Source organism: Nannospalax galili, unplaced genomic scaffold (genome assembly GCF_000622305.1).
Source record: "Nannospalax galili isolate Female #2095 unplaced genomic scaffold, S.galili_v1.0 scaffold18, whole genome shotgun sequence".
NCBI classification, from domain to species: domain Eukaryota; kingdom Metazoa; phylum Chordata; class Mammalia; order Rodentia; family Spalacidae; genus Nannospalax; species Nannospalax galili.
Genome location: NW_008346548.1, coordinates 4,709,282 through 4,718,567, shown reverse-complemented (window position 1 = coordinate 4,718,567; position 9,286 = coordinate 4,709,282).

Below are 9,286 nucleotides of genomic sequence, written 5' to 3'. Positions count from 1 at the left end.
CAGAGGCAGGTAGATCTCTGTGAGTTCAAGGCCAGCCTGGTCTACATAGTGAGTTCCAGGACAGCTGAGGCTACAGGGAGACCCTGTCTCAAAAAGATCAAAATAAAAATTATTTTATTTATAATTAAAATTTATTAACTTTGTGTATGTGTATGTATATGTTCCTGTGTGTACATGTGTGTGAACCTGCTTATAGGGTCCAGAGCTCAACAATGGATGTCTGCCTCAATCATTCTCCACCTTACTTTTTGAGGCAGGGTCTCTCACTGAACCTGGAGCCTACTGTCATTGCTAGAAAGGCTGGCCAGCAGGGATCTGCCTCAACTTTGGGATTAAATCACCTGCCACCATATCAGGCTTTTTGCATGCATACTCGGAAGCTGAGCACCACTCCCAATGCTTATACAGCAAGTACTTTACCAACTGCAGGATCTCCCAGCCTCCCCCATCATGCATTTTTGTTGTTTCATCTTTAAACTAGGAATCAAAGTGTTCCTTAGGCATATCACACTTTAGTTTTTCACAGTAATACCTCCTAGGGGAGCTTCAATCCATTCTTCATGGAGGCTATAGGTTTGATGCACTACACAATATATTCCCTTCAATTGTTCCTAAATAATTAATTAAATGCTAATATTGCTTTTCTTCTGAACAATTGTTCTTAAGTGTTAAATCAATCACAGATTAATTGAAACTTCCTCACTATTTTCTCTTTTCTCTCCATAAATTAGCTTTTACTTTCATTTTCTCTCCTGGACCTTCCCCCCTCTCTTCAGGCATTCTCAGAGGGCATCTAACATTCTTTCCCTCTGTGGTTTTGAAGTGTGCAATTTGGAAGGAATGTGGGTCTGGAGGGAATTAAATTAACTAGAAGCTCTCTGATTTTTGATTAAATTGCTTCTTTCAAAGATATTATAGAACATTCCAGGTATTCATTTTTAAATTTTTCTCAAAAAAATTAAAGAGAGAGAGGAAGGAAAGAACATTAAAATGCAGACAACCTTGGCTCCTTTTTCCCTTTATTTTTAAGGTCTATAGTCAAAATACCATTACCATGTGTTTAGTGCAAAGTTCCAAACATTAAATCTGCCTTTATTGTGTTTAATTTGGTGAAAATGAGAGACAGCAAATGGAGAGTGCCAGACAGCCATGAAATGCAGAGAAGCCAGCACAGTAAGTCTTGGATGAGCTATATTGGAAAGCGAAGGATGAAAATTCCAAATGGCTGAGAATTTAGATGGTGTCCGACACCAGGAGAAAGCTAAGCAGAAAGAAGAAAAAGCAGGTCCTGTGGAGCACACTAAGACTGTGGGACAAGTAAACGAGGACAATTGTGTGTGGTTTGGGCAGAAAAATGTGTAAGGGTTACTGCAGGTGACACCTCAGCCACTGGGAGAAAGCAGATATGTAATTGTGAGCAATGGATGAGAGCTGCCTTTTGAAAAGTCAGCAGTACTCAGGCTTTGGCTGGACTAATTTTACTGTCTTTACTGAAGGTTCTGCCACATCAAATATCTCAATAGAGAAGGAGAAACAGAATCATACATAGGATAGACATGGATCATCTGCACAGTGTTGTGTGGAAGTCACACAAAGTGGATGATGAGCTGATGTTTTTTCTTATTCTCTTCACTTTTAGTCTGCTTTTTTAGGGTGCACCCAGAGAATGTACAGCAACAAAAACAGTAACACCAGTGACAGTTGAGAAAATATGACTTGTACCAAAACGAAACAGCCATTCTCCCCTCAAAACAGGTGATCAGAGTCAAACTCTTAGTGTGAAATCCAAGCTCTTAAGCTTATATGAGAGTTCCATTCCTGTGGGAGCTATATGTCCACTGGAATATTTTCATTATTCACATCAATTCCTCAGCAAACACAAAGCGTTCTTTTATGACCCGAGACCATTAAACAATGGTGTACCCTCTGATATATTCCTAACTTGGTCTTTGGACACTCCTGCTTTTAATTCAAGATTGGTCTCAAGTATTAGGACATTCAGAAACTCCTTTGCATGTCTGGCCCTTCCCTAGTCATGTGTAATTAAGGCAACATGGCACGAATGCCTTTTTATTGATCGCTCTTGTTAGATGATAAGTACCTTTAGGGAGAGGCCTTGAATTTCATCTATTTTTTGCTCTCCATTGTATAGCAAAATTACCATCATTGAAATATTTTCATCAACTGTTGGGTGAGTGAAATGTCAAAGGACTTGAGATAATTCTATTAAAAGTGATGATGGTATTCCATCAAAGTTCATATATTGAAACCTAATTATCCATGTAATAAGAGTAGAAAGTAGGTCCTCAAGGAGAAGATTAGATTGTGAGAGCAAAGCCTCCATGAATGGGATTATTCCTTCATGAAGGAGACAGAAAACTGACTTGTCTCTTGAAGACACAGGTAGAAGGTGCCTGTGTACCCACATGGCACAGACCCTCCACAGAAGTAGGATCTGCCATACCTGCTCTTGGACTTCCCAGCATTCATAACTGTGAGAAATAAATGTCTATTGGTCTTAAGCCATCTAATTATGTCATTTTGTTATAGATAACCTGAATAGAGTGAAAACAGAAAGGGAAAAAACAACAGTAATGAATAGAGTGAGAAGCAGAGGCAGAGTGCATTCACAATGTCTGATCAACTGGTGGGCATGATCACTGTTCAGTTAAATTAGCTCTCAGAACTTTTATCAGAGGGCCAGGTCCCCAAAGAGCCTGTAGGCATGCTTCTGTTGACTTGGGAGCCCTTTTGTACAAAACTGTATCTTTCATTTTGCAATGCTATGTTAAGTGTATGTGTGGTAAATCCTATTTGTTAAGAGAATTTACTCTATTTTTTTTTTAATCTTCCACAGGGTCTAGCAAAGTCCAATGTGCGTAGTAGGCATTTTATAGTTTTACATTTAATAAACATTTTACTGAATGAAATAGCCTTGAAAGAGAGATGCTGTGAAAATGTTAAAATTGAAAACCAAATGATGTGAAATATATAATGTATTCTTACAACACACCGGTCATAATATTTCTTCAACATGTAAAGAATCTGACACTATAAAGGATAAGACTATACTTGATATTTCCTTTTATCTGTCAGTAGAATTAAATGTTCTTCAATGGAAGTTCATAGCTACCATGTATCCATACAAATGAATTCAAATGTTTTAAATATTGTGGATGTTTGATAACAAGTCAAGAAATGCTAACTCATTAAATGTTTAATTTTAAAATTTCAGATTATAATGGTACTATAATTTAATCATTAAAGTAAGATTTGATTATTATAGAACTTAGGGAAAGATTTCTCCTGGAATGTAACTGACTATAACAATAATTTACAAAATATAGTCCTTCAGCAGGGCATGGTGGAACATGCCTTTAATTGCAGTACTGGGTGGCAGAGACAGGGTAATCTCTATGAATTCCAGGCCAGCCTGGTCCACATATTGAGTTCCAGGACATCCCATCCAGGGCCACATAGAGAGACCTTGTGTCAAAAAAAAAATGCAGAAGCTTTGTTATCATCTAAGAAGGTGTTAGAAACTCAAATTCTTAGGCTAGTTTATATTCGGTAAGTCAGAAATTGCCAGTGCACTCAGGAGTTAGTGATGGAAGATGTTTTCTAGATGACACAAGATACATTTGGCTTGAACAAGTTTTCCAGATGAGATAGGATACATTAAAAAGAAACTTTTCTGAGCCCCATGAGAAGCTCAGGGGTGACAAGGCAGGACTTGAAGATTGTCCCCCTGGAGCATTTGCTCAGATTTGGACTTTTTCCAACTGAGCAGGCCCATTCTGAGGTTCCTTCTCAAGTGCTGACCCCTGACTGACTCTGATATCCAGGGAGCAAAGTCTACACCCGTATGCCTGATAAAAACACCAAGGATGGTGGCTCATCAGTGGCAAAAGGCCACATCCTTTTTGAGCCTCTTTGACTTAGCAAATCTTTCATACATTAAAGAATAGAAAGCATGTAAGGTTTGCAGCAACTTCAGTGTGATCAAAATATATTTTCCATGCTTCCGCGCTGTGTAGTAAAAGACATGGTATCTGTAAGTAAATAACAAATCACATGAATAGCTGAACATTTTTGTATGTTTGGTGTAGTCAGCCAAGCAATGAGAGGGATTTTTCAGTGCCTTTGAGCCTCAGATTGCTACCACCAGAGCAGCGTTCAGCATGCCAGCAGCTGCGTGCCTTTCATGTGCTCTCCTGGTCTCTGTGTTCTTTTGTTCTGTTACAGTGTTTTCTTCTTGTCCCTCTTCTTCCTTTCTCTCTATAGCTCTCCTCTGGAGCAAGTAAATTTAGTCAATTACTAAAACTGTTCAGGAATCTGGGCAAACAATGCTCATGTACCTCTTTTAAACACCCTCAATTGACACTTAATGATTTCAACGTAGGCTCCATAGCCTTGTGGCATCACTTGCTGTTATTTTCAGACAGTTTTGTTTAGAGTGATCAATGGCAAAAGCCATTTTAATAAACAATCTACCATTACTGGATAGTTTTATTTGGATGGAGAGTTTTGAGAAATAAAATTTTTCCTTAAAATGCTTATGGAATAAAATATTTTATTGGAATAAAATTGTATAGATAATAATAAACTCCAAATTCCACAATAAATTAATAGAGGCAAATTGGGAGAATGATTTTGACATACATGCATATTCTGATACTCATCACACAGGAAAGAAATGGAAAGTTACAACTCCATTTTCTTGTATCTTCAGGAAGCCATAAAAGTGCATATGTAACTCAGGTCATCTCATAAAGAAAATAATAAACAATGTATAAAGCACGAGTATTTAATGGGGTTTTAAAAACTCAGCTACCTTTGTATTTTCTAGTTGTAAAATTATTTATTATTGTCACTATTAGCAATAGTAGTATCATTATGAATCTGCACATATTTTTTTTTAAATTATTTGCTTTAGCCATAGAAGATAATTTTCCCTCTGGGATTTAATTGTGAGTTTTGGAGAAGGAAAGAAATAAAACCATTATGAAAGACCAAGGGGCTCATGGCTTTCTGTTCAAAGGTCTAACTTTCCTTATTTATGTGACAATTTGTTTTGTGCAGGGCAGAAGAAAGCACAGTGTGTGTGTGTGTGTGTGTGTGTGTGTGTGTGTGTGTTGTGTGTGTGTGTGTGTGTGTGTGTGTGTGTGTGTGTGTGTGTTCAAATGTATTGTGCAGCTCAGTTCTCTGGCACAAGGTTCAGTGGCTAGGTTTAGAAGTATTCTCTTCAAGAGGAAAATGTATCATCTCATTTTTTCTGTCCAGAGTAGGGGATGCCCTAATGAGAGGTTGTCTCTTCAGCAATTCAGGAGACCCTTGATGTACTATCTATAGGAAAATCTAGAGACTTAGACAACTGTATCAATGCAGCATGTCTTTCTTGTTTAAGTATCTGTGACTGTGCTTATACGTTGGCAGAGTGCCCCCTGACACATTCTTGGACCAGCGTGGCATTCTCTCTTGCATGATTTCTCATAGCTGAGCACAGTCTGTTGAGGCTTCAGCAACCAACAACCCCCTTTCTAAGTGAGACACGTTAAGCAATTTTGGTCTGTTTTGCTGAAGTAAATATCCAGGAACAAAGAAAATTTTACTCTATGAAGAAGTGATTTGTGAATAATTTGATACTGTCAGGGAGAGAGGTGGGTTTATTGAGTGAGACAAAGGAATCAGGTCCCTTCCTTTATACAGAGAGATCAACCTGAATACAAATTCAAATTGTTGTGGTGTATTATTGTTGTTTTCAAAGAATTACAGAATTTTGCACTGCTTCATTTAAGAGATGCTGTGAACTAACTGAAGAAACACTATATCTTGGCCAAGATGACAAGAAAGGTAATTTGGGAAGGAGCTGTCTTTCACGGGGGTCATAAAGTGAGATCCTTACATGACACCATGGACACTTTCCTGCGTCAGTACTGAACCACTGCCCTGTTCCAGTAATAACTTGGGATAAAATAAAGCATCCTCCAAGGAGGTGTTTAGTGGTGAGCTAAAGCTGAGAGCCTTCAAGGACATTTATCTCTATAGTAGCAACGCTTGACTCTTTGTGGTTTCCACAAATCTCTGTAAAAGGCATTGATCGCCACTGTCAGTATGATTAGAGGAAGCACCGATGCATAGCATGTTTATGATTTTGAAAAGAAAAAAAAATATTCACGTACTTATCATGTATCATGAAGAGGTTTCCACTCTTCTGGGAAAAGATAACTTGTGCTTTTTTAAAGTGATGCTTTCTGTTTTTGATCCTTTCTTTGCATAGTTTTGGCTTTTGTTCAGGATAATGCTAAAGACCAAGAAAGTGGCACTTACCCTGTGACTTTAGTCATTTCCCTTACCTCTCTAGTCATTCTCATCTATCTTTTTAAAATGCATTGTTGCTTCTCAAATGCATTCTCTACCTTAAAAGTTTATGGTATTCTAGGACACAAACACTGTCCTCACAAAACTCTTCCAACTTCAATGAGCATTTCACAGCATACTCAAAGGACAAGGACAGCATGGTGACCATCCTCATTTACTCCCCAGCATTGGATATGTTGTTATTTGAGACTGTTAGTCACTTTTGAGGGAATGGATGGAGAATACAAAGCCATGTCAGACATAATCTGTGACCTCTGGAAATATTCAAGGCATTATGTAATATAGCAGTATTAAATTCCAGAGGAAAGTTACAAACACTATTAGCATTGACATCAGGGTTTCTCAACCTTGCCTTATCAACATTTTGGGAAAGGTGGATAATTCTAGTTCTGGGAGGATTTCAGTGCACTGTGGCCATTTGGCAACATCTGTAGGCTTTTATGTAGTTCACTTGAGCAGCACTTCTCTGGAGCAGGACAATAACACTTGTCACATTCTTAGAGAAGACTCATCAGAGAGCATTCATTTGACTTCAGTCTTAAGATATGGGAAACAACCTAAACTAGAAATATGGTTTCAGACATATGTTAAAGGACTGCAATGTTATTATTGTTTAGAGGTGATGACCGAAGTAGAGAGCAGTTAGAAATAGGCCAGTACATAGCATGGCCTTAGGAGCAGGACAAAACTAAATTCAAACCCTAGACAAAATGCTTTACCAGCTATATGTCCTTAGGCAGGTGGCCTAAAACTTCTGCCTGCCATCATGACTGAATGTGTATGTAAGTAGAACTCTGTCATATGCAAATGAACACTGAAATCAATGTGTAGAAAGATGCTCACTTTAAGGTAAAGAAATATATATATATATATGAATTGTGAACACATTTTGAAAACAAAGGCAAAGACTAAAACGTAAAGGAACTGATAAATGTCATTGATCAAATGCTAAATTCTTGATCTTTAAACTGAGTTATGAATCAAGCACAGATTCTCGACATCCTAAAGTTTTAGCATGAGTTGTGAATTATGTTACAAGTATCTTATTATTTATAAGGTAATGCTAACAAGTATGAATTATTTACCTTAATGATTCAGTAGTACACATCAACAATATTTCTAATAAAGATATTCTAACTCACTGATAAACTTCCTTGATTATCAGAAAGGTTAAATTACAGCCAGTGTATAAAAACTGAGAAATGGGTTCAAGAAGAGGTGTCATGAGCAAATGTCAGTCCTGCATCTGGGCCAGACTAGAAATTGCTGCTAAGGCACTTCCTCAGTCTGGAGACATAAACTGATACTTGCCTCGATGGACCAGTCTGACCATTTTATCAGGGTAATGATGATGCTGATTATAGAAGGAAGCTATTAACTCTGAGGTCTTCCTGGATGAAGAGACTTTGCTCAAGCCACTCCCTCGGGGTGTTTGATCAGAAAAATTGGTAGAGGAGGGGTAGAATGTGGAATTGGAATGTGGGTACAGCATAAATAGAAATTGATTATGGAAATTCAGACTCTAACATTTCTCTTATGAACTTTAGTTAGCCATTCAGATCATTTTGTTAGCACTGCTTGATTTGGGTAATTGTAGAGATTAAAACCCATGGTTTCCAAGATTGAAAATTCTGCTTCTGCAATTTCAGTGTATTCAAGTCTTGAAATAAGTGGTCATTTTAGAGCTAAATTAAGACAAATTTATATAACAGTTAAAACTGGTGGCAGCCAGTTCCCAGAGGACAGCACCTAGTCTAAGCAGCAAATGGTTTACTTCAGTAGAGAAAGACTTAGTGACACCATCGGTTACATGTGAGCCTCTTTTCAAGACTCACTTCTCTTCCACACTGCTTATTCAAGTTTTGTATTAATACCAAACCATGCAAGACAGGCATGTGACTCTCGCTGATAGGTCGCATCTCCAGCAATAGCTACTTAACTGTCCCTGGGAGAGGCCTGCCTGAGGAAAAAGGTGATAAATGTCACACTGGGAGATTAATTGCATATGTTCCCTGTGACATGACATCCCATAGGACTTACAAAGATGTTTGTGGTTTTAGAAAGCATACTGTAAATATCAGACTCGGCTTTGGCTATGACCCTGCTGAACACAGTGCTAACGTCATTTGTCATATTCAGACATTGCCTTTTATAAAACATTCTTGTCTAGGCTGCTATTAAGGTGTGGTGTGCTTGATGGCTCTAAAGAAACGGTTCTCATAGTTTGGGGAAGGAGAGATAGAAAATGAGCAGGGAGAGGAAGAAGAAGCAGTCAACCTGGAATGGGGCATAAAACACAGCACTCAGGGAATCAGAATCTTACCGTCTTACTTTGTGGCTAATGAAAGTTGGTGGACAGATTGGCTTTAAAGAAAATTTATTTTACAGATGCCAGAAGAGGGTGTTGGAGTTACAGGCAGTTGTGAGCCAGCATGTTGGTGCTGGGACCAAGCGAAGCACATCTGAAATAACAGCAAGTGCTCTTAAATGCTGAGCTATCCTCAGCCCCAATGGACAACTTTTCTTTTGTCACCCAAGACTCTCATCTACTGACCTATTTTTGATGGGAAATCAGTGACAAGATACAAACTCAGAACTTGCTAGAGAGAATATAGTTTCTTCCAGTTTCTAGCTATGTTTTTTTGAGCTTCTATTGGAAAAATGAAGAAACTGGAGAACAAGGAGAAATACCCATGAACTCCCAGCTATTGGTGTGACCAACATGTCCATGAATTCACGCATTTAGCTTCGGATTTGAGTTAAAATATTCATCTTATTTCTGTTTCCCAAGTACTCTGTTTTGCTTTAAAGTCCAACATCCTTTTTTGCAAAGCCAAGATGTTTGGCTTGTTTTATAGCGTTCATTCGTCTGATTAGACCTGTGAGTATCTCACACTTCTCAGAC